Below are 25811 nucleotides of genomic sequence, written 5' to 3'. Positions count from 1 at the left end.
TTCCAATTTTAATCACTATTCAGTGAACCGCTTAACTACTTGCTGAGCAATGGTTTGTGATTGTGACTTGTAACCATGATGATGTTTCTGCTGCCTGACAGGCTGGCAAACTTTTCAACCAGAATAGTAGTATTTATTTGTATTACTGTAGCAGCTAGGAGCTGTAGTTATGGACCAAGGAACCTATTGTGCTAGGTGCTATACAAAGACTGAACAAAAAGGTGGTCCCTGTCCCCAGCTGCTTAAAAGTATGAGATAACAGATGGATACAGACAGATGGGGGCGTACAAGGAAACGAGATGCTATTGGTGAGCATGATAGGCTGTGGTCAGCACACAGTGGTCTAACCATTGTCGTGTTTTTTGTAGGCATCATGGGAAAGGTGAGTGTTTAATGAGGGTAACGAGGAGCTTTGTGAGTGTTTACAGGAAGTCCCTTCCAAGCCTGAGAAAGCATGAAGGTACCTGTTTGAAAATTTAACAACTGGATGATGGAACTGGGTCACATCAGTAGCCCCCCCGTACTGACTGCTGCTATGGGGGCCTGGGCTTGGAAGCCCTTGCTTCCCTTGAAGTTTCAGCTTCAGATTCCAGCTGTTCTGTCCTTTGATATGATCGCTTGATTCCTGCCAAATTCAACATCATCCCCAGGACTCCAGACATCTTCATCAATGACTATTGCTGTGCTGCTATGGGTTGTTCACCTGCTTTATCACCAATCAAAATAGGCACAGGCTAAAAATAATAAAGTAAGAAATACCTATAAGAATACCAGAAATAAAATAAGGTTAAAAATAAGTTATTTAACTGATTAAAAATGGTTATGGTTCCAATAAAAGAGGGTAAGAGTTAAGGTAACATAAAGAAAGGCAAGGGTTAAATATGAAAAGCAATATAGAAAATGGCAATAGTTAAAATAAACAGGAAACAGCAGGGTAGGATTAATATATCTGATCCTATAGACACGTCTTGAGTAACTTTATGCAATGCCTGTAAAGTTAAACTTGTGCCTAAGTGTTGGCAGTATCTGGGTCAAAGACTATAGTTTAGAATTAAATGAGGCATTGTAATAAAAAAAAAAGCATAATTCTCGGGAGGGTTTACAGTACATACACTTTGCTACTTGATAAAGTTACTGTAGATTCTTAGCACGTGAGAACACACTTTCAATGTGTTTGCAGTTTGGTTTATGTAAAAAGTCCAAGGCCCCAATCCTGCAAACACTTAGGCACCTGTGTAACTATACTCACATGAGTAATGCTATTTAGGTAAGAGAGGGTTCCCCATTTCTAGACCTGCCAAGGTGTGGTACCTTTCACTAGCACTGAATTAATACAATTTAAAATCCCTATTGAAAGGGAAGACCGCAGTGAAGAGTGGGATATGTTGTCTCCACATTAGAGGGAGATGACAATCTCCATTTTATGCAGAATTGAAGCAGCTGTGTGGATCCTGGCAAGCTGCAACCGTAGGCAAAATGGGTGTCCTGCAATATACTCTTAGAGCAGTCACTTGGGGCGTGTAAACAGGAGCAACACGATCTAAGGATTAAGAGCCTGTGCATGCCCCATCTTTGCCTTCACTCCACCACTTTCCCATAGGGAGGGATTTGCAGATTCTCACCTTGCAGGAAGGAACGAACCCCTTTAGACCTGTCTAGAATGGTGCTTTACTCAAAAAGCAGTTGTCAAACACAGCTCAAGGAGACCCATTTTGGACATGGTATGCCCAATCAAGGTGGTAAGGGCTAACCTGGGTTTGGGGAGAGGGGTTTTTAAACTGTTCTAAATGACTAAAAGTGTCCTGTCCTTCACTGTACATTATGAGAGAAAAAGGAGAATGTTTGCAGCGGTGTTGTACCCAGGGTATATGAGAGACCAGGTGGGTGAGGGAATATCTTTCATTGGACCAATGTCTGATAGTGAAAGAGATGAGGAGAAGGCATAGGAAAGATACAAGTGTACATTTGGCCACTTGGTGGCACTGTTGTCACAGGGAAAATGTACGAGCCCAGTCTGACCTAACCTTTGTTTCTGCCCCCAGATCTGCTAATGCAAAGGGGATCTCTGCTGAATCTGCAGCCCCTGGAATAAGACTTTGCAGTTTCAGGCTTGTATGGCTCTCTCAAATAAAGAGATACTGGCTAGGAGAGTGGATCAAAATTTTTTGAATTTTGAAAGGAAACAAAAATGTATATTTTTTTATTTATATATGTGTATGTATATGTGTATATGTATGTGTATATATATAAAATTTTTTTGATAAAACATGTGTGTTCTACTAGCTACATTAAAAGCATTTCCATACAAGAGAGGCCTTGAGCACTGGTGAGAGCAGGCTACCCCAAGAGACTGGGAAGAGGCATCTAAATTTTCTGGGATCATTGTTTTGCCAGAATAGCTTTCATGTTTTGGAGGAGACAAAATTTTCATGTCACAAATTAGCTTTCATGATCCATGAAAAATTGCATTGCATTGCAATGGGATAACATGTCAAAATGCCTTCTCTTTTGGCCTAAGCCCTGACTCGCCTTTAGCTTGACAGCCCTGGAACCTGCAGTCCTCTATGTACAGACAGGTACGATGATGATGATGGCAATGCAAAGTGGCTAGCCAAGGGAAGTGAGCAGGTACTGTAACTGCTGGATTGTGGCTCACCTCTTGCAAGGAAGAGGGATATAGCTTTGGAACCAGGTCTTCCGCTAGCATAGATCAGCGTAGCTCCATGGTCCTTTATATGAATGAGGTAATGATTTATATGGAAAGCATAAATCTCTTGCAAATATGGGATAGACCAATCTACTGGTGTCTGTTTCCATCAGTGATCGTGCTAGATGTGAGGTTGGAGGGCTGGGCATGTGCTGACTGGCTGTGCTGCATTGCATCTCTGCAGTGTCCGCCCAAGCTCAGGTTGTGCCTGATGTGAGTTATCCTAAGAGGGAGAAGCTGTTCTGATCATTGTGACCTTATACCCATAGACTATGGCAGACAGGCGTGTATCTGTGTTGAAATGTCACAGCCAGAGGAGTGGGCTCCCTGGGGAGGAAAGGTCCTCGGTTTTCTATTAGACCCCCCCCAGGATAATCCTTAATTTTCCCCGTTTCCTCCTCACCTGCAGTTGGTTACTGTAGTTATGGCCAAGTAGGATTTTGACACTCACTGGTATGTGTATGTTGTTCCCTAAGAGGAGTAATTGACGTAATGACTCCATGATACTTCCAGGGCAGGGGGGTTTGAGCTTGGATATTGATCTCTGGTCTCCTGCATTACACTAATATACCTTGCTTAGGAATAGGCAGGCGGGATCAAATCCAAGGTCCATCTAGTGCAGTGGCCTCTCTGGCTAGTACTAGATGCCGCAGAGGAAGGTACAAAAACTCCACAGTCGGTTTCAATGGTGTGTGTGTGTGTGTGTGTGTGGGGTGGGGGGTGGGTGCACCCAATAGAAATCACGTAGGGTGGGCCAAGGGCTATACCTAGGATAGTAAACTCCCACATAATAGTGGGATGTAATTAAGGAAAAATTAAGCTGGATATGGAAGATCTACTAGGCTGCAGAATGTCTTTCTTTCCCATGGGAAGTGGTGGAAGCCCCATTGCCCAGTTAGACTGCACAAAGCATTGGAAGGATGAATACTGTAGCAGGGTGGTGGGACAGACTAGGTCACTGCATGGCACTTAGATAGCATCTTCCCTTTGTGGCTCTTGAGGCCTTCTCCATTTCTAATTTCTGTGATTGTATGGTACCTCTATGGGCATTTACACGACACCAATTGTTGTGGAGTCTACTACCAGTATGTGGAAGAATATTAACATACAGGTGGATGCATTAGTGTACGGTCCCTGAATTATCCTGTATGTATCAGTGCTGCTACAGTATCTTTGTTCTCCTTTGCCATTGGCTTTCCATGAAAGGTTCCATCTCTCTTCTGGCTCTTTCTTTGTGCTCTGGTATCCTTACTGGTAGGAGCAGTTAGGGCAGACCCACCAAAGTGGTAGGATCCAGTGACAGCTCCCAGAAGCTGCGTTGGTGTTCACAGATAATGTGAGAAAGTGTCTTCAATCTGGTGCAAGAACTATCCGTGCTGGGCTTGGCTCTGGGCTCATTCAGTATTGTTCTTTATTTATTATTAATATGGCAGTGATGCCTAACGGCCACAATCAGGCTGCACTAGGTGCTGTGCAAACATACAGTGTGTGACCGTCTCTGCCCAAAGAGCTTGTAGTCAAAATAAGATGTACTAGGTGGATGAGGCAAATAGGTGTGCTGAGTGGGAGGTAGGGTAATAAATGTAACACCATGTGCACAATCCTTAGCCTGACAACAGTGATCATGGCTCCCCACCTGCCTAGCCATTCTCAAGCTGTTCATGTTACTCCCAGAAAGGCACGGGCTAGAGAAGAGACAAAGTTTCATGGGATGTCGTGTTCTGTGTGTAAGCAGAGTCAGAATGAGCTCTACCCTGACATCTGGTGGTGAGCTGTGGAAAAGGACTTCAGGGGCTGATCTAGTTTGCATGGGCACACTCGCCCTGCCTAACATGATGGACTGCCTGCCCAAATGGTCACTTTGGCTGCTGTGGGATCCCCACTCTCTCTTTGTTATTGGGGCAGGAGTAATAAAGCACTGTTATCCTGGTTATGTGAATCAAGGATAGTAGAACTCTACTTGGCATTTTCTGATGGAGGGACTCATCCTCAACTAAGCAGCACTTGTTAGGCAAGGGATATGGGTTCCAAAACCCAGTGAATTGAGAGAGAGGCTGGGGACAGGTGTGTATCTGGTAGTGTGGGCCCCTTCTGAGGGTCCTAAACACTACTTTGACCCCTCCTCTCTACACCATGTAATAACAGAGCTAATTTTGACTCCATTAGGAGTCTTGTTACATGCTGCAGAGCTGAAATCACTGATACCTAGATCTAAGCATCGAACCTACTTTGGGCTAGTGATGCACCAGCACTGGGGCCCCCCTACTACCAGCTAAATTCACTGAGAGCTGAACTCACTAAAGAGTTGTAGTTACTAAGAACTGAGATCACAGAGCTGTGTTAAGGAGCGGGGGCCTGAAGACAAGCTGGGGAGCAGCTAGCAGGGTGGTTGGCAGAGAGGAGTGGACAGCAGGATGGCTAGTGGAGAGGAGCGGCGAGCAGAGTGGAGAGCATGGCGGTTGGCGGAGAGGAGCGGAAAGCAGGACGGGTTGCGGCAAGGCACAGCTGATGGTGAAGACTGCAGCAGAACCCCATGGAGAGGCATGGCACTCGGCCGTCGACCCGAGCAGCGGAGCATGTAAGATGCCCCCCTTACCTCCCTCCACTTCCACCCAGGCTGGGAGGTAAACTCTGCAGATAATTTCTGAACTCTGGGGCTGCACTGATCAAGGTCAAACTGTGGGTGGGGTGACTGTTCGGTTGCTGGACTTAAGACTCTGAGGGGGAAAAGGACACTGCCAAATTTACTTGGGGGTGGGTTTTTTGCTCATGGTTTGTGTTATGAATCCTGTTTGTGGTGTTTCCCCAACATAATGCTGCTTTGTTTCCCTCCTTTATTAAAAGGCTTTTGCTACACTCAGACTCTGTGCTTGAAAGAGGGGAAGTATTGCCTCTTAGGGGAGCCCAGGGGGGTGGCATGTAATTGTCCCAGGTCACTGGGTGGGAGCTTGAGCCAGTTTTGCATTGTGTTGTTGAAACGGAACCCCTAGATACTGAGCCCGGTCCTTGTTGCTGCCAACTCTGACGGGCAGAAGGGTTACATGTGTAAGGTACTTATCCGCCCCCCCCACTCCCTGGTCACCATAGTATCTGAGTGCCGCAGAATCTTGAATGGATTTATCCTCAAAACACTCCTGTATGGTAGGGCCTGGCTATTCTCCCATTGCACAGATGGGGAACTGAGGCCCAGAGACACAGGCCCAGATTTTTAAAGGTAGCTGGGGGTGGTTGCGCTCAGCAGCGTAATACCTATCTGATTTAGGAACCTAAATCGCATGTTCAAAAGTGCTATAGGCACTTAGGAGTCTAAATCTGAGTGACTGTCAATGGGATTTTGGTTCCATAGTTCCTAAATCCCTTTTGGAAATGAGGGTTAGGATCCTAAATCAGTTAGGTGTGGCACAGCAACACCTAATGACCTTTAAAAATCCAGGCCTAAGTGACTTGTCCAAGGTCACTGAGGGAATAAAGCCCAGGTCTCCTAAATCTCAGGTTACTGCCTTAACCGCTGGGCCAGCTTTCCTCACACCTCCCTTGCTTTGATTTAACGCGACTGCTCTAATCACACGCTTGCCCTGTTGCAGATGCTGAATCAGTTTCCTCTCCTCACCAGCTATTTCACGGATCCTGCCTTCTGCGTTTGGTCTCATTTCCTATGCACATTTTCAGGGAGAACCGGTGGAGTTCCTGGGAATGAAAGGCTGAAGTATCTGGACTTGGATTGCTCCTGATAAGCAGAAAGACTCTCAGAGTAACAGTGCAACAAGGGTAGGCAACGGATTGATCTGGAAGGTAATCCAACAGGCGAAGAGTGCAGTGGGTTTCTTTCTGAACAAAGACCAAGTGTACTGTTTGATTCACAAATGGGCTCTTTTTCTTCCCATAAGGAAAAAGCCCAGGGGCTGTAACAGCTGAGACTGGCAGAGGGAAACAAAAGCCAAGTCAGATGACTTGCCAAAGAAGGAACCCTTAGAGCTTGCAGGCTGATATGCAGACTGGTATGTAGAGAGGGGCAGGAATGTAGATGGAAGAATATAGCAACTGGCAGAAGCAGAGGAGAGCAGTTTATTCTAGTCTCCCCACAGGAACCATGCCCCCATTTTGGGAGGAACAGGAGCAGACTGAGAAGAGGCCAGAGACTGTAGAAGATGATGGCCCTGCAAAGAAAAAGATGAAAAACCCAGGTTACAGTGAGTTTCCATAGCAACGCAATACTTTTCCTGGGAATTTCAAAGGAATAGATCAAATGTGTCTGTTTAACTCTCAAATTCCAAATCCTCCAGCTCCAGGATTTGCCCACAACCAATTGCAGTGATCACATGGTCACCAAGAGCTTCAGTGGTGCAATAAGATCACGAATGATGGACGCAGACTGAATAACCTGCCAGACCCTCTTAAGGACCTAGCGGGAAATCGATCCAGATGGCACTCGGTCTGCAAGGAGGCTACAGCAGTTTGGGATTTGCCATGGTGATGATGAATCCACCATGGTAAGCTCTGCCCTGACTTTCAACGGGCCAATCTTTGAACAAGTTTCTCCTTTCCTTTCCTGTCCTCTTTTGGCCTGGACAGATCTGGGTAGCCGATAATGATTTTTGCAACATAGGAGGCTGAGGGAAGGCCATATATAGGACAGTTCAGAGGGAGTAAAGCATCCTAATTACAACAGGCTGGATCAGCTTTGGCAACCTCCTGAAGATCCTGGAAAGGGGAAGGTGTGAGCCGCTCCAGGTGGTGGGAAGAGGACTAATTGCCCCAGATGTTTTCTCATGGCAGTGACCTCTGCCCACATGTGCATAATACAATTAAAGCTGACTTGATTCAGTCTCAGTCCAGGTTAACCCTGGGGAAAGACTAGGCTACATGGTCTGACCTAGGTACAATTGAGAGAGATTTGTGTTTACATGCAGGGTGTGCTACAGTGATGCTAGGGGAAACTATAAACCTAGACCATCCCTGACTGGTGTTTGTCCAGCCTGTTTTTAAAAACTTTTCTTTGTGTTCTTTAATCTGATTGTTCCTCTATTACTGGTCAGTTTAGACTTATTACTGGGTCTCAAATATTTGTACATAGAAATAATTATCATTTAGAATAAAGTCATGAATTAAATGAATTCAGGACAAAAAACCCCAGTCAAAGTATATAATACCAAATAAGCAGCAGTACTTTAAACAAGGCAATCTTAAACCCTCCCCCACCCTTAAACATTTATTATATTTCCTCATATTTCTCCTGACAACCACTTGTTCAACTTCTGACCTGTTTGCAAAAATCTGCAGACCATCTATCAAAGTGATACGCGCGCACACGCACACTTGCAAACTTCTGTTCTATGGGCATTAAGTAAATTATTTCTTTAAGATCATATGGCAGATCTATAATTAATTAAACCCTCCATGATATTAGTGTAAAATAATTTAGCGTTTCTAAAAAGGTAAATGTAATTTGCCGATCTGGTATTTGGAAGAATGCTTTCCCCAAAATCAATTCCTTTAGTTTCTAGAGAATAGGAATGAGAAGCAATCTCATTTTAATTATATCTCTTTATTGCTAACAAAGGAATGATTTATGCAATTAAATTAACTGGCTAGAAAATTATTCTCAGCTGGGCTGTCCTAATTCTTTGCTTTCTGAATTGCAGGCTTTTACACTTTTCTATATAGATTAATTTTTCTGATATGCAAACAATGTGCCTTGTGTTCATTTTTAACATTTTCTATTCACAGCTTCCCTTTTCTTGGTGCTGATGACATGAGTAATATTTGTGAACTGCTGGGCTCTGATTCATAGGGTTTTTTGTGCAGAAAGATAGGAAAAAATCTTTTTTCTTTTGAATCTCATTATTGCCAGCACAGAGTAAGATTTGGAAGTTTTCTTATCTATTGCCAAGAAACAGCAGCGGGAACATGAAGAAATTGCAAAGATGTCAAAGGATGCAAACTTTTAAAGAGAAGCACTTTAGCATTGGAGAGACATGTGATTTTTGCAGCTGGGGTTTTAGTATTTTCTTCCATGCTCCCTTTGTCTCCCTGGTAAAAGGGAACTGAGGGCAAGCTCCTATCATGTGTTGCATGAAAGCACTGCTGGAGAAAGAGGTTCTGGGGGAGTGTTTTTCTGCAACAGCTGGACAGAACTCTATCTTGATTGTTAGGCGGTGGGAGAAGCTAAACTGCATGTTAAGCACCTCATGACCACAAGGGGGCATAGTCTGGAGGGGCACGGGTATCCTTTGTATAGGATAGGGATTGGGGCACTTTGCTCTGTTTTAGAGAACGTGTGAATGTGCTGGGATGCAAGTTCCCCCAGGTCCTCCTGGGCCTTCCTGCCCTGCATCAGCTAGGATGGCTTGGCTAGCCAGTGTCTGGCCCTCTTGGCTCCACCCCAGTTCCATGGAATTGTCCAAAAGATTTAGGCCTTGTCATTGTGCCTGTGCTTTGGTTGTGTTGCAACTAGCTGCTGATTTGAAGTTCATGAGATTGGGAGTTGGTGTGGGCTCAGGGTTTGTGGGGCCTTGAAGTTGCTGAGATAGAAGGATCAGGCCATGTATTGCCTCTCCTGCTCCTGCTGCCAGGGAGGGGTTTGGGCCAGCCTGGGAGTTGGATAGGAGGAGAGGTCGCCAGAGGCCCCTTCCTTTGAGTGTGCTTCATCCTGGTAGATGGTAAATTCAGGCTAATGGGAGATGTTGTTGCTCAAGACCTCTCAACATCAGGCCACTGATTTAGAATGGATTTAGGGGCCACTGGGCACCCACGTTTGAAAATGCAGGCCTTTAAACTACTGGAGGGGTCTTTCTTCAGAACCCCAGCCCTGTACTTCCCAGCTTCCTCCCTCAACAAAACTAGGTCCCTCCTCAGATCCGCTCCCACCCCTGGATCACCCTGTGTTCCCCAGCCTTAAATGGACCAATGGCTTCCTCGTCTCTGTCCATCCCCTGGTCTCGGCGCACCCAGGGGAGGAACCAAGGGGCAGTGTGCTCTGGGCCCCCGTTTGGGAGGGCCCTTACAATGACAGAGGGGTGGCCAGGCTGAATGTGAGTGAATGGCATTGCAACCTGGCACACGGGGGCACAGCACCACTCAGGCTGGGTACCTGCCATTGATTGCACGGAAAGAGGTATGGGGGGGATAACCTGGGGTGATCCACCAAGCTGAGAGCCCGGAGGTAGTAGCAGAGTTTGGGATAAAGCCCCCACAGTCAACAGGGCTGGAAGTCAGGGAGAGGCGGGGCTGGGAGATGGCATTGGCCCCACAGGCCTGGGCTCCCTGATCCCCTCCCCTCTTAACAGTTCAGCCTCAACCCCAATGCCTGCCAGCTCCTGATATGAGAGTGGGATCAGAACTGGAGTTGGGTTTGGTGCTGGCTGAGGGAAGATGAAGGTTCCTATTCCAGCTGCCATTGAGATTCCAGACTGGCCTCACCTATCAGTGGCCAGAAATCCTCCCTTGTCTCTGGCACAATCTGCTCCCCCTAAAAAGTATCTCCAACAACTAGACACGGGACAGTTCCCAGATGGCTTCTATCCAGGGGCTAGTTAACTTCCCACACATTTCCTCCTGTGTCACTTATTATGAGAGGCATCGCTCATTTTAGTCCCCAGATTCCCTGTGTTCCACATAAATTTGGTGTCCCCTCCCCTTGATTGTTGGAAATGTATTTACAGCAGAAAAGATTTAAAAAAAAGTACAAAACAGCCAGAGACTACAGAAGGCCATTTAACCTGAAGGAAGGAGTCCTGAAGTTATTTTCAGTTTTCTGCATGGATATTTTTTTTTCATGTCCCTTATTTTAGGTCTTTGTCCTCTGTTACGTCCCACATCTAGGCCTTGGCAGTGTGAGAAGTATGTACTTATTAGATCATCTGTAATTAGTAATGGGAGCATCTTGGTAGATTCAGACACTAGGTTCAAGTGCTTACCCTAAGCTTATCTGAACTTTCTGACCTTGTGGTTGAAAAATTGGCCTATCAGACTTACCAGCATAGATTTTCTGTGATTTCTATTTCTTCAGGATGGGTCAGGATCCCAGCCAGAACAGCCCGTATCACAGGATTCCAGCAATTCCATTCAGGGCACGAGGTAGCAGCAAGGTAAAGAAAATACTTTTAGACATGCAAAATGCATTGACGTTGGTTCTGTTCAAAATCCAAGCAAAAAGTTCATCTCGGTGCTTAGATAAGAATTTGGTTTGTATAATTCTGTGTCCTGTAAAGGGTCGTCCCTCAAACTGTGGTCTGTGGACAGAGCGCATCTGAGAAGTCTGTGCTTCCCTTGCAAGGCTGAACTTGATGAGAGTTTTCAAGCTGGGGATCGCCTGCTAGTTCCTGTCTAGAGCCAGAGCTGGTTTAAAAAAAAATGAAATTTCTAATTTTGAAGGAAAAAAAACTAGTCAAAATGGTGGACAGAAATTTTTGTGAAAATTTCTATGAAATTTTGTCAGCACAGCACATTTTGGGGTATTTTCAACTGGCTCTATTCAGAACTTTTGGGCTCTGGGGAGCTTTTTGGTAAACAATTTTTTAAAATCAATCAGCTGTTTTCCCCTATGTAGCTGCTTCATATCTTTGCATATAGGAGATAGAATTTAATTGTGATTAAATGTGTACGTGACTTCAAAATTGGAGGGGATGCAAACACAAGAAGCCAGAATCAAGCTGCAAAATAACCACAGAGATTGGGTTGGTGGGAGAGGGGGATTGGAGGCAATTAAGGTGCATAGTCCTAAGAAACTTAAACCCCCCCATATAGGTTTCTGGATCGTATATAGGAATCTGAATCCATATAGGATTCTGATCTGGATCACACCATAGTAAATGTGGGGTTAATACCCTCAAAGCCACCAGTGAGAGTTCAGATTGCAGGGAAGGGATGTAAACAGCAAAATATGCAGAAGGAAGGGACCATAACTAAGCACCTGTACCCATCACATCAAAGTGAGCTTACTTTCCTCTTGTGTCTTTTCTACAACCCTACGATGACCTACCAAGCACTACAGTTGCTCAGAGAAAATGTGGGATCACGGCAGGGAGAAGAGGGGTTGTAAGTGGCTCACAGTATGAAAATGTTTGAGCCCCACTGCTCTAAAGAGAGGCCTGTAATCGGGGCTAATAAATTTCATGGCAGTGCTGCATTGGTATCTCAACCCCATGCAGGGGACCCAGTCACAGGCTCAGTCACTTTGGGAACAGAACAGGAAAGATCACTTATCAAAAAACTTTCCCTGGGCCCTGCTGGAATGTAGCATCATTTAAACCCCAAACTGAAATGTTAGAAGCTGAGTTATGGTCCCACCTCCCTGCAACCAAGTGTGTACCCTTACCAGCACTGGGGAAAAAAGCACCTGCAGACTTACAAAACCCAGGAAATGCAGAGTCACGGTGCTGCTGCCCACACAGGCCTACCTTAAACTCAAGCAGTGGAAAACCAGGAAAGGCAGATTTAAGGTGACTCTTCCCACACAGCTTTAATCTTGCCCCCGCAGGGATGGTGGCAAGAATGGAGATGATAACAATACTTTACCTCTCCCTGACCAAACCTGCCATTTTCTGTGCCCAGCATTCCTGCTCATGCAGTCCGATGGACCCAGATTGTGCTCCGTGCAGCACCATTGCTCCGAGGGCTACTTGCTGCTGGCTGACAGAGGCTAAGGGAGGGGTATGGAACTGTGATCTCCCAAGAAGCAGAGTTAAGGCCTCGCCCTGATGTTGCACAGCAATTTCCAAGGCCATCAGTGTATGCATGAAAGTGTGAGAGCATTCACCTCTAATGCGAAACGCCATTCCACCCTAAACTGTGGAGTCATGGCCATGCCCCCAGTGATAACAGAAATAACTGAATGTGAATGACCACCAGCTCCGCTAACAGAATTAATCCCTCTCCCTGTGGACAGTGCCCCGACTCCACCAGCATTTCATCTCAAGTATGGTAGTATTTGGATGAACAGTTGCCTGTTCTGGGGTAATAAACGCTCATCTCCCACAAAATGGTTCTCTAAGGAATGGGAAATGTGCCCCAGGGAGAAGATCGTGGTGAGAAAACAAATGGAAGTTACCTAAGTATCTGGCTCTCCTTTGCTGACTAGCCTGCCTGGCAGTCAAGCTGCCTAGTTTCTATTTGTCTACTACATTCTGTAATCTCTCTCCGTGCAATCTAGCTGAAATAGATACTTTGGACACTTTGTTTACTCATTCCTTCCAGACCTCCAGTATTGCTGAGCTGTCAGTGACATTCATAAAACAAGCAACAAGAGTAATCCTGCGTAAGAAAGGGGTGCAAACAAGGGAGATAATGGTGGAAGTGATGCTGTTAACAATGTATATATGTGCAGGGTGTTGTTTTACTAAAGGAGATAGTATTGTAGAACTGAAAATGTTAAGAGGGGTATTAGAGTGACAGTGTGGTAATATTGTGATAATGGGCTAATGCTCTGAAATTGGCATTGAGTTGGGCATAAATTAATTTGATTTCTTGGCTATTAGTGTTTCATTTTGAAGAAATGCACTTAAAGAACCTTAACTAATTTTCACAAAGTTTTTGTGTGGGAATTTCCTAGTATTCAGCTGAGGGCTGGATAGAGTGATTAGCTACAGAATGGGGTGGTGGGGCAGGTCAGAGGTAATAGTGTCTGCTGTATTTAAAGTTAAGGCTTGTCTACATAGCAACTTACTGTGTGGCAAGCCAGGGTGTTTATCTACAGTGCACCAACTTGCCACACAGTAACCTCTCTTGTGGACACTGCTATAGCACAATGAAAGACCCAGAGTGCAGCTTGGTGTATTGTGCAGTAAATTCACACCCTGTCTTGCTGGGCAGTAATTTACTGTGTAGACAAGCTCTTAAAACTCTTTCATCCCCTCCATCCAACTGTCCCACCAACACAACCTGAGTTTTCGCCTTGCAAACTGTAAGGGTTTAAATCTGTATGTATTAAAATTTTGATTTTTATACTTATACTTCTAAAAAGTATACAGTTAAAATGTACATGCTTATAATTTTCAAGTAGAAAATTAGATCAGATTGCAGGGGTTGAGTGTTTCTATTTGCGACACAGTATAGCTGGAATTTTATTTTGATTTTAAAAATTGTTTGGTTACTTCCTAAAATTTGAAGAATTTTCAAAATCCCATTTTACTTTTCACTGTTTTCACTATTGATTTCCTTTTTGCATTTCTAAAGGGAAACTAGGCTTGTTTGACTTTCCTAGTCAGTTTCACTTCCTACTTCTCATGCAGTGGCCCAAAGCGGTTGGGTTTGGGTTCCCAGCACCACAAAGGAAGGTTTAATTAAAAACTGTTTTCAGTCCACTTTAAAACACAATGATCACATTTCTATTCAGATCAGGTTTTGCAAACAAAAATCTAGTTTTACACTGCTCTTGAATTTCCATTTCTTGTGTTTTTCGTTTATATTTCGGTTCATCCTCCTGTAAATTGGAGATAATGGTTAGCTATTGATACCTTATATGCAACAGAATAAATGTGTAAATCAACATAGATCTATAATCAATATTCAACCTTAAATAACTATATATATAGTTGTGTATATCCACATAGTGCAATAGTCCATACCGTTATTTATGTATGATTTTTGCAAGGCTGGATGGGATTAAGCAACAAGATCTGCCTTTAGGAGAGAGTGCAACAGATTGGAGACCTTTGAAAAATGCACTGTGAGTTCTGGATTTTTGGTTAGATGACTTTTTTTTTTAAGGTTTTTTTTCCCTCAGTCCTACATGCTGGGAAACTCGTTTGACCTTGGTTCCAAGACCTGTGCTTCTGTTGACATATCTTGAGGCTGCCCAGGGATGCATTATGTGTGTGTAAAAATCATTTGGGAGAAAAGACTACAGGAAAACTGACCAGACTAGTAGTTTTCTATCAATCACAGCCATGGAATTGCTTGCATTTTACCAAGAAACCCCAGTCAGCCCCAGGTTTGGGTGTGGCTGGTCATCTGATGGTATCTGGAACAAGGGTCTTGGTGGACTCTCTATCACTTGATAATTTTTAAATCCAGATTGGATGTTTCTTCTAAAAGATCTGCTCTAGGCATTGTTTTGGAGAAGTTCTAGGGCCTGTGCTAGGTCAGAGTGCAGGATCACAAATAGATTCCAAGGCCAGAAGGGACCATTATCTCCACCAGAACCTGCCCCTGGGGGAACTTCATTCAATAATGGCACTTCACCTCCAATCTAGCCTTTCCAACTGGATCCCAGATTGACTGCAGATCCTGCCTACCCAAAGCAAAGATCCAGGACCCTTGTCTGAAGCTATCTACCACCCAATACTGAATCTAAAAGGAGCATCCATTTTTTACTTTCCCCTTCTCCTGATTTCTCTTGGTCTCTGTGTTTGGGGGAATTGACATATTACTGGAACCTTTGTAAGTAACTGAGAGCAATTTGGTTGTGACATCATTAACATTCAATTATTCAAGAAGAGGGCTGAGGGACAAAGCTGGTTTTCCAAGTTGCAATTTTTTATGCATATTTAGGTCAAAAAGCTAGAAGGATTGAACATCCTATGTACCGAGAGTTAAGCCTAGAACTCTTGAACAGAACCGTAAAATACTAGCTATGGGGTTCAAAGCGAACATCTAAATAATCTATGAACCACAGCAGGTAGCGCTGCTTGAAAAAATTAATGTAAAAGAAACCTAAGACTGACCATACTGGCTTGGACCAATGGTCCATCTAGCCCAGTATCCTGTCTTCTGACAGTGGCCAGTGCCAGGTGCTTCAGGGTGAATGAACAGAACAGGGCAATTACTGAGTGATCCATCCTCTGTCCCAGCATCTGGCAGTCAGAGCCATTGTCTGGAGAATAACTTCAACATTTTGAAGTGGTTGCCTTTTTTCTGAGCTTGGAATGACCCCTTTTTCCAAAACATTTTCCTATTTTTAATTAGAAACTTTAATCAAAACTATTATTGAAAATTTTCAGAAAAAAATTTAATTTTGTGGAACAAACGGTCAGTCATTAATTTTTTTTAAAGAAAGACCATTTTTTAAACAAGAGTTTGGATTTTTTTAAATATTTGCTTAGCTCTAACACTAAGCCTCTTTCTTAGGCACTTTGGTGCAGCAAATGGGAAATTCTGCTACAGAGTCCATGGATATGAAAATAAAGTATGGTTGGTAGACTGTTGCTTGAGTTATTTCTGTTGATATCAAATTCTGTTTGTTGTATCCTGTCTCCAAGTTTTCAGCATGCTGTGGATTTTCTGCATTGGGAAGTCATGATCATGCTGGGGGGAAGTGGGAGACATGGATAGGAGAGGCTGTCGGTACTCAGGAAAGTGCAGGAAGTGGTTTTGATTTTTTTTAGAAGGCAAATGGAGGCTCTGAGTCCTGGACAGTGGGTGTGTCACATTCTTCACACTGTTAACCTCTCCTTCCAGCTTGACTGAACTTAACTCCTGTGCTCATGAAGCTGGGGGGCTAGTAGCATTTACCAGCATCTTGACATGGTCCAAGCAGATATGGGACAAAAATCCCCTACCCAGCAGTGCCAACGCACATCAGTCCTGAATTCTGGCACCCTATTCTGGGCCCCAAGACAGCCCTGCTACAGGGCTTCCCTTGGGACCTGCTGTAAACCTGTTGGGGCAATGAGATCCAAACCATGATTATTTTAGAAGGGTCTAATTCAAATCTCTCTGCTGGAATCTGCCATATCCCAGTTTCATCTCAGCACAGTGCTGGCCATTTTATTGATTCTAAATGACTTTAGGACATTTTGAATATGCAAATAATAATAATTACTATAACAAGGGAAGCAGCTTGGGATTTCTTCGTGGTGTGTTTTTTTTTTTTTTTAAAGACTCCTCTGGCCTCTACAGACCCCACTTTTATGCAAATCAAACTTTGCTGGATTGTGTTACCTATTGAAAAATAGTTTCAATTAGAAATTCAATTACAGTGTCTTGGGGAGATGGAACTGACAGTTTCTTTGAATTTTGCACATTATAGAATGCTCCGAAGTGCCATAAATCTGCTAATTGATTTCTGTACCTGTAATGTTTGATTAGGTGTATTTTATTGTCTTCTTGGTTTTAATTAACCTCAGGCTTGTCAAAATGCTTCCACAGACAAAGGATATATGATGAACTGAGATAAACTCTATTAACAGAGGCTGACTTTTGTCAGTAATTGCTATCATGCATAAGAGTTATTAGAAATTAGCGCACAGAAAAAAGAAACTGTACTTTTGGTAACAACTTTTATTGGCTGCTATAAATCCGTTGATTGCCCCCTACATGCTGGAGATAAGCACATGTGAATGACCAAGGGGTCCTAGGGAAAATCAATCACTCGCCAGATGTCTTATAAATATTAAGAGTGACAAAATGAGAAGAATTATGAAGTCTAAGTGCTGAAAATTAAATGGATGCTAATGCTCCTAAACTTGTTCATATTACAGATGCTGAGAAGGCAAGGGCAGTTGTGTACCCAAGGCAGCTTCAACTGTCAGTGAAGCAGAACATGCTAACTCAACTAGATGGCTTGGAGAGATTGTTAATGGAACATTGAGCTTTTCGCTCAGTCATTGGTTTGGATCCAAACTCAGGATGTTACTAGGGTTGCCAATTTTGGTTGGCAACCCTGGTATTCCTGGAGGTTTCATCATATGACATAATCTTTAATTAAAGATTAATCTTCAGCTCCTGGAGACTCCAGGACAATCCTGGAGGATTAACCCTTGTTGTTATCGCCTGAAGGTTGCTCACTGGCTTAGAGGGCAAGTGTCTAACACACTCATGCTATTAACACAAGTGGCATCTCATTAATGAAGACAAAGAATTGAGTGGACAAGGAGAATGAACTTCCCTGTCACCTAGAAGAGGTCCAAGTAGCTTGCATTTGAGACATTTGTGAGGGATGTGGGGCTGCTCTGTAATTTATGAATAGTCTGTTGACCTGGTTATTGAGATGCTTATTGTAGGACTACATTAGTTTAATAGGGGGCTGTAAGGCGAACAAGCAGGAATGGAGGAAAAATAGCTCAAGATGAGCCACTCCTTTGCAAACACTTGAGGGTTGGTAAAGGATAATGGCTGGAGCCACTGGCTCTGAGGAGACGGGCTCAGCATCCTGCAGAGTCTAGCAAACTGGTTTTGGGCAAAGTCCAGGAACAGACACGAACAAAGATACTCTGGCTGAATTAAGAGACTCTTTCCAGTGGGGAGGCAGTTGCTGGGGAGCTGTTCAGGGAAACCAGGCTGACACAGGCAGCTGCTGGGGTGCCTGAAGAAGCTAGGCCTGCCTAGGGCACTGTGAGGGGGTGGTAGGATAGATGTGTGCAGACTGTTTTGAAATCCTTTGATCTCTAAATATTTTCTTTGTTCCTACTGTTTAGGAACAACGTCTTGGTTTAAATAGGTTGTCTGGTCGCTCTGTTCCTCATCACAGACTCTTGAAGGGAAGAGCCACAGGTGCCAAATAGACCTGCTGGGTAAGCCTGGTGGGATACTGTCTGTCCCACTCTAGGGGGGTGAAGGCACAAAGCCTGACACCTGAAGGGGTGCACTAGCTCTGCAACTGTGACAATGTTTTGGCAAGGTAGTGTGAGGAAAGACTTAGGCTTGTCTACACTATACACTTAATGTGATCCCAGGCTCCAGCCTAAGCCCCAATGTCTACACCATGATTAAACAGCTCCATAGCCTGAGTCAGCTGACCTGGGCCAGCTGCAGCTGTGCTGCGGATCTTTTATCACAGTGTAGACATGCCCTAAGGGTTTAACAGAGACTAATTATCTCATCAGCTGAGGCTGATTGCTGGACTTGTACCAGCTAGGGAGATAAAAAGGCTGCAGACTAGACGACAGGGGTGGCTGCCAGAGAGGCTACTGGGAGGGAACTCCTCCAGCAGCAGACTGCCAAGAAGCCTCCCAGGAAGTTGGACTTCTGGAGCAGGAGAATGAAAGCATGAGTCGGGGAGAAGCCTACTGAAGAGCCGAGTTGGAAGTAGCAAGGGAATGGGAGGATCTGGTTCGAGGAGCTCCCTACATAGTCCCTGGACTGGAACCCAGAAGAGTGGGCAGGCCTGAGTTCCTCTACCATCCCCAGCAGAAGGACCAGTAAGGACTTTGGAGTAAAAGGGTCAGGACCCCACGGGAGGCCTGGGACTATTGACCCTTCAAGTAGTGTCGCTATGGGTGCTCCACTGGAGGTGTGTCTGCGTCCCTGTGCTGCTGATGGGAGAACTTTGGTACCAGTGTCCATTGGGCCCGCACATGTGTTGTCTTCTCGTGCTGCACCCCGGGGCTAGCTAGCATGCACAGGCTAACCATCCTCAGTTCCTTCTCAACCATCCCGGCTAGAGATGGAGCCTTTTAACGATCTGCTAACAGATCGTTAACTCTCCTTTGCAGTTGTTAATCTTTAGTTTTTAGAAACCTTCTTGCTTTCTTCTGATTTTATTTGGCTCTTCCTTAACAACAACAACAAGAAAAAACAAGACAGAAAAGACTTTCTTCCTGTGTTGACCCTTGGTGGTGGAGCGGGGGGGACCCCCTGGACAAAGGTATGCCTGGCTCTCTGGGCTTCAAGTGTTGCACTTGCAGCGAGGTGATCCTGGTTGTGGACAAGCACTCCCAGTGCCTTTTCTGCCTCAGCGAGGGTCACATCCAATAAAAGTGTTCCCTCTGCCAGCAGCTCCAACTGAGATCCCACAAGGGCAGAACACTCTGCCGGAAAATCATCTTTATGGAGGCGGCTCTAACGGGCATGAGTCTTCCCCTCAGCCTTTGACTTCAGAGGATAGTGGGTCAAAGAAACGGTGTGTGGACTCTCTCACAAGTCAAAAAGGAGAGTGGGAAAGTGCCCTCAGCAAGCCCAGGGATAGTTGAACCTCAGAACTTGGCAGCACTGCAGGCATTTTGTGTGTTCAGCCACTGCCAGCTGAAAACCAAACATCACATAGCTAGGAATAATCTTGAGCCTTTGTGAGACAAGGTCAGACCGCTGCACACTTACAGTTTGCAAGTCAGAATGGAACAGAAAGTTATGGAAGAGTGAGTGAGTAGTGACCTTGGGTTTAGGTGCCTCGACATATATTGTATTTCTAGCGAAAACAACTGAAACGTTTTGAGATAATGAGTAGTTTGTTGAAATTAGGAGAATTGGTGACCCAGGAGAATTGGGTTATGCTGTCCCACTAGGAGTCACTATAGGTTATGTGCTTTGTTAGTGTTAGCTATAAAAGATTGGGTAAAAGTAAGTATCTCAGAGCAGTCCGAGGGAGCTTTTCTTAGGGTAAGGAGCTGATGTTTAAACTGGATGGAAAGAGGGCCCATGGAAGCCCAGCTGGTGATCGCTCAAAACCAACTCAGACTGTGGGTAACTATATCTGGGATGTCCTAAACTTATTGTGTGTGTGTGGGTGCGTGCGTGTGTGGGTGTGTGCTTAATATCTAATAAACAGTAGTTTTAGATAAAAGCAGGCTTGCTTGTATCAATCATTTATCGGATGGAAGCGCTATGTTCCCATTGACTTATTCCTGACACTGCCTGGAGAGAAACAGTTAAGTTACCACTGTTTTGGGGTCTGCAAACCCCAGGTAACTACTCTCGCACCCAACCACTGAGATGTTCCTTAAGGTAATAACAAACCCCTTCCCACAATCTTGACTTCCTGTCCCCTCCTGGGACCTAAGCCAGGTGTTGAAAGGGCTAACTAGGCCCCCCTTCAAACTTATGGCCACCTGTTCGTTAACACACTTATGGAAGAAAACAACTTTTCTTATTGCAGTTACCTTGGCTAGAAGAATAGGGGAAATAGCAGCTCTGATGGCACATTCCCCTTACACAGTATTCTTCCCAGATGAGGTTACACTTAGGCTGCATCCAAGGTTCATCCCCAAAGTGACCCCATCATTGCACATGAATCAGTCTAGTCACCTTCGAGACAATAGGGAGGCCATACTACATACCCTTGACTTCAGGAGAGCCCTTGCATTCCACCTCGATAGGACAAAAACCTTCAGGAAGTCCCTTAGGGTATGTCTACACAACGAAATTAGGTCGAATTTATAGAAGTTGGTTTTGTAGAAAGCAGTTTTATAGAGTTGATTGTGTGTGTCCTTACACAAATGCTCTAAGTGCATGTAGTCGGTGGAGTGTGTCCACAGTACCGAGGCAACCGTCTACTTCCGGAGCGTTGCATTGTGGGTGGCTATCCCACAGTTCCCGCAGTCTCCGCCGCCCATTTGAATTCTGGGTAGAAATCCCAGTGCCTGATGGGGCTAAAACATTGTCGCGGGTGGTTTTGGGTACATATAGTCAGGCCCCCGTTCCCTCCCTCCCTCCGTGAAAGCAGGGGCAGACAATCGTTTTGCGCCTTTTTTCTTGAGTTACCTGTGCAGATGCCATACCACCGCAAGCATGGAGCCCGCTCAGCTAACCGTCACTGTATGTCTCCTGGGTGCTGGCAGACATGGTACTGCATTGCTACACAGCAGCACTTTATTGCCTTTTGGCAGCAGACAGTGCAGTATGACTGGTAGCCGTCGTCGACGTAGTCCTGGGTGCTCTTTTAACCGGGCGCCTGGGCAAACATGGGAGTGACTCAGCCAGGTCATTTCCCTTGTTTCGTCTCGTGGCGATTGAGTCCTACTAGCAGTGCACTGTCTTTTAACCTCCAGCCAGCAGAAGATGATGGCCAGTAGTCATACTGCGCCGTCTTCTGCCGAGCACCCAGGAAATGATGACGGCTAGCGGTCGTACTGCACAGTCTGCTGCCAGCAAGATGTATAAAGATAGAGGAAGTGGCTCAAAACAAGAAATAGACCAGATTTGTTTTGTATTCATTTTCTCCTCCCTCCCTCCCTCTGTGAAATCAATGGCCTGCTAAACCCAGTTTTGAGTTCTATCCTTGAGGGGGCCATTCAGTTTCTCACAAAGCCACCCCCTTTGTTGATTTTAATTCCCTGTAAGCCAACCCTGTAAGCCATGTTGTCAGTCGCCCCTCCCTCCGTCAGGGCAACGGCAGACAATTGTTCCGCGCCTTTTTTTGTGCAGATGCCATACCATGGCAAGCATGGAGCCCGCTCAGATCACTTTGGCAATTAGGAGCACATTAAACACCACACGCATTATCCAGCAGTATATGCAGCACCAGAACCTGGCAAAGCGAAACCGGGAGAGAAGGCGACGTCAGCGCGGTGACGTGAGTGATGAGGACATGGACACAGACTTCTCTCAAAGCACGGGCCCTGGCAATGTGGGCATCATGGTGCTAATGGGCCAGGTTCATGCGGTGGAACGCCAATTCTGGGCTCGGGAAACAAGCACAGACTGGTGGGACCGCATAGTGTTGCAGGTCTGGGACGATTCCCAGTGGTTGCGAAACATTCGCATGCGTAAGGGCACTTTCATGGAACTTTGTGACTTGCTTTCCCCTGCCCTGAGGCGCAAGAATACCAAGATGAGAGCAGTCCTCACAGTTGAGAAGCGAGTGGCAATAGCGCTGTGGAAGCTTGCAACGCCAGACAGCTACCGGTCAGTCGGGAATCAATTTGGAGTGGGCAAATCTACTGTGGGGGCTGCTGTGATGCAAGTAGCCCACGCAATCAAAGATCTGCTGATATCAAGGTTAGTGACCCTGGGAAATGTGCAGGTCATAGTGGATGGCTTTGCTGCAATGGGATTCCCTAACTGTGGTGGGGCCATAGACGGAACCCATATCCCTATCTTAGCACCGGAGCACCAAGTCGGCGAGTACATAAACCGCAAGGGGTACTTTTCAATAGTGCTGCAAGCACTGGTGGGTCACAAGGGACATTTCACCAACCTCAACGTGGGATGGCCGGGAAAGGTACATGACACTTCCATCTTCAGGAACTGTGGTCTGTTTCAAAAGCTGCAAGAAGGGACTTTATTCCCAGACCAGAAAATAACCACTGGGGATATTGAAATGTCTATAGTTATCCTTGGGGACCCAGCCTGCCCCTTAATGCCATGGCTCATGAAGCCATACACAGGCAGCCTGGACAGTAGTCAGGAGCTGTTCAACTACAGGCTGAGCAAGTGCAGAATGGTGGTAGAATGTGCATTTGGACGTTTAAAAGCGCGCTGGCGCATTTTACTGACTCGGTTAGACCTCAGCGAAACCAATATTCCCACTGTTATTACTGCTTGCTGTGCACTCCACAATATCTGTGAGAGTAAGGGGGAGATGTTTATGGTGGGGTGGGAGGTTGAGGCAAATAGCCTGGCTGCTGGTTTTGCACAGCCAGACACCAGGGCGGTTAGAAGAGCACAGGAGGGTGCGGTGCGCATCAGAGAAGCTTTGCAAACCAGTTTCATGACTGGCCAGGCTACGGTGTGAAAGTTCTGTTTGTTTCTCCTTGATGAAACCCCCTGCCCCTTAGTTCACTCTACTTCCCTGTAAGCTAACCACCCTCCCCTCTTCCCTTCGATCACCGCTTGCAGAGGCAATAAAGTCATTGTTGCTTCACATTCATGCGTTCTTTATTAATTCATCACACAAATAGGGGGATAACTACCAAGGTAGCCCAGGAGGGGTGATGGAGGAGAGAAGCACCCGGAGGGGTGGTGGAGGAGGGAAGGACAAGGCCATACAGCACTTTAAAACTTTAAAACTTATTGAATGCCAGCCTTCTGTTGCTTGGGCAATCCTCTGGAGTGGAGTGGCCGAGTGGCTGGAGGCCCCCCCACCGCATTCTTGGGCATCTGGGTGAGGAGGCTATGGAACTTGGGGAGGAGGGCAGTTGGTTACACAGGGGCTGTAGCTGCGGGTGCTCCTGCTGCCTTTCCTGCAGCTCAACCATACGCTGGATCATATTAGTTTGATCCTCCAGCAGCCTCAGCATTGAATCCTGCCTCCTCTCATCATGCTGCCGCCACCTTTCAGCTTCAGCTCTCTCTTCAGCCCGCCACCTCTCCTCCCGGTCATTTCGTGCTTGCCTGCACTCTGACATTGTCTGCCTCCACGCATTCGTCTGTGCTCTGTCAGTGTGGGAGAACAGCATGAGCTCAGAGAACATTTCATTGTGAGTGCCTTTTTTTCACCTTCTAATCTTCACTCTCCTCTGGGAAGGAGAAGATCCTGTGATCCTTGAAACACATGCAGCTGGTGGAGGAAAAAAAAAAAAGGGACAGTGGTATTTAAAGAGACCCATTTTATAGAACAATGGGTACACTCTTTCACGGTAAACCTTGCTGTTAACATTACATACACAGCACATGTGCTTTTGTTTCAAGGTCACATTTTGCCTCCCCCCAGCGCGTGGCTAGCCCCTCACCCCTCCCCGGGGCTAACAGCGGGGACCATTTCTGTTCAGCCACAGACAAACAGCCCAGCAGGAACGGGCACCTCTGTATGTCCCCTTAAGAAAAGCACCCTATTTCAACCAGGTGACGATGAATGATATCACTCTCCTGAGGATAACACAGAGATAAAGAATGGATGTTGTTTGAACACCAGCAAACATACACTGCAATGCTTTGTTCTACAATGATTCCCGAGTACGTGCTACTGGCCTGGAGTGGTAAAGTGTCCTACCATGGTGGATGGAATAAGGCTGCCCTCCCCAGAAACCTTTTGCAAAGGCTTTGGGAGTACATCCAGGAGAGCCGCAAATGCCAAGGCAAATTAATCATTAAACATGCTTGCTTTTAAACCATGTATAGTACTTTAAAAGGTACACTCACCAGAGGTCCCTTCTCCGCCTGGCGGGTCCAAGAGGCAGCCTTGGGTGGGTTCGGGGGGGTACTGGCTCCAGGTCCAGGGTGAGAAACAGTTCCTGGCTGTCGGGAAAACCGGTTTCTCCGCTTGCTTGCTGTGAGCTATCTACAACTTCATCATCATCCTCTTCCTCGTCCCCAAAACCTGCTTCTGTGTTGCCTCCATCTCCACTGAAGGATTCCAACAACACGGCTGGGGTAGTGGTGGCTGAACCCCCTAAAATGGCATGCAGCTCATCATAGAAGCGGCATGTTTGGGGCTCCGACCCGGAGCGGCCGTTTGCCTCTCTGGTTTTCTGGTAGGCTTGCCTCAGCGCCTTAAGTTTCATGTGGCATTGCTTTGGGTCCCTTTATGACCTCTGTCCTTCATGCCCTGGGAGATTTTGACAAATGTTTTGGCATTTCGAAAACTGGAACGGAGTTCTGATAGCACGGATTCCTCTCCCTATACAGCGATCAGATCCCGTACCTCCCGTTTGGTACATGCTAGAGCTCTTTTGCGATTCTGGGACTCCATCATGGTCACCTCTGCTGATGAGCTCTGGCCAGCGTGGCAAGCTGCAGGTGACCATGCAAAGAGGAAATTGAAATTCAAAAGTTTGTGGGCCTTTTCCTGTCTACCTGGCCAGTGCATCTGAGTTGAGAGTGCTGTTCAAGCGGTCACAATAGAGCACTCCGGGATAGCTCCCGGAGGCCAATACCATATAATTGCGTCCACAGTACTCCAAATTTGACTGGGCAAGGCCGATTTAAGTGCTAATCCACTTGTTGGGGGTGGAGTAAGGAAATTGATTTTAAGAGCCCTTTAAGTCGAAAAAAAGGGCTTCATCATGTGGAGGGTGCAGGTTTACATCGATTTAATGCTGCTAAATTCGACCTAAACTCCTAGTGTAGACCAGGGCTTAGACTATTTCTTTCCATGGTGGAAAGATCTAAGGGCTCAGCAATATTAGCCCCCAAACTCTCTAATTTGTCACATGACCCCTCTGGACTCAATCTGTACAGGCTCTATAAGATGAGGAGATCAATCTGTTGCCTTCTTGAGGAATGTCCCCACCTCAGATCTGCAGAGTGGCGACGTGGCCATCAGTTCACACCTTCGCAGAACATTGAGACCACTGAGGACTCTGCCTCTGTTGCCATGTTCGGCTCCACAGTACTTGCATCTGTGACTAACCAGACGCCGAAGTCCCAGCCCTCCAAGGGGGGCACTGCTTCGGAGTCCTCTACAGTGCAGTACCCATAGGGACATTACTCGAAGTTACCTTGTGCAGTAACAATGGCTCTTTTAGATGTGTCCCCTTATGGGTGCTCTGCTACCTGCCCTCTACTTCAGAGTTCTTGCTATGACTCTGTGGTAGAGAAGGAACTGAGGACTGTTAGCCCACGTGCACTGGCT

General features: G+C 45.8%; 1 long non-coding RNA gene across 2 annotated transcripts in view; it reads left to right on the top strand.

Moving 5' to 3' along the window:
• The first annotated feature begins 6476 nt into the window (after positions 1-6476).
• Positions 6477-25811, top strand: part of LOC141992836 (uncharacterized) — a 188157-nt gene continuing 168822 nt past the window's right edge. The window contains exons 1-3 of one of the 2 annotated variants that reach the window (XR_012640664.1): positions 6477-7197; positions 10716-10794; positions 21725-21832. This is a non-coding gene — a long non-coding RNA (uncharacterized LOC141992836). Of the gene's footprint in view, positions 7198-10715; positions 10795-21724; positions 21833-25811 lie in introns of those variants that run through there. The other variant, XR_012640663.1, reaches the window with a different exon arrangement.

This window comes from Natator depressus, chromosome 8 (assembly GCF_965152275.1).
Source record: "Natator depressus isolate rNatDep1 chromosome 8, rNatDep2.hap1, whole genome shotgun sequence".
Taxonomy (NCBI): Eukaryota; Metazoa; Chordata; order Testudines; family Cheloniidae; genus Natator; species Natator depressus.
Note: the sequence above shows the minus strand (reverse complement) of the source record. Positions and strands in the feature narration are given on the sequence as shown.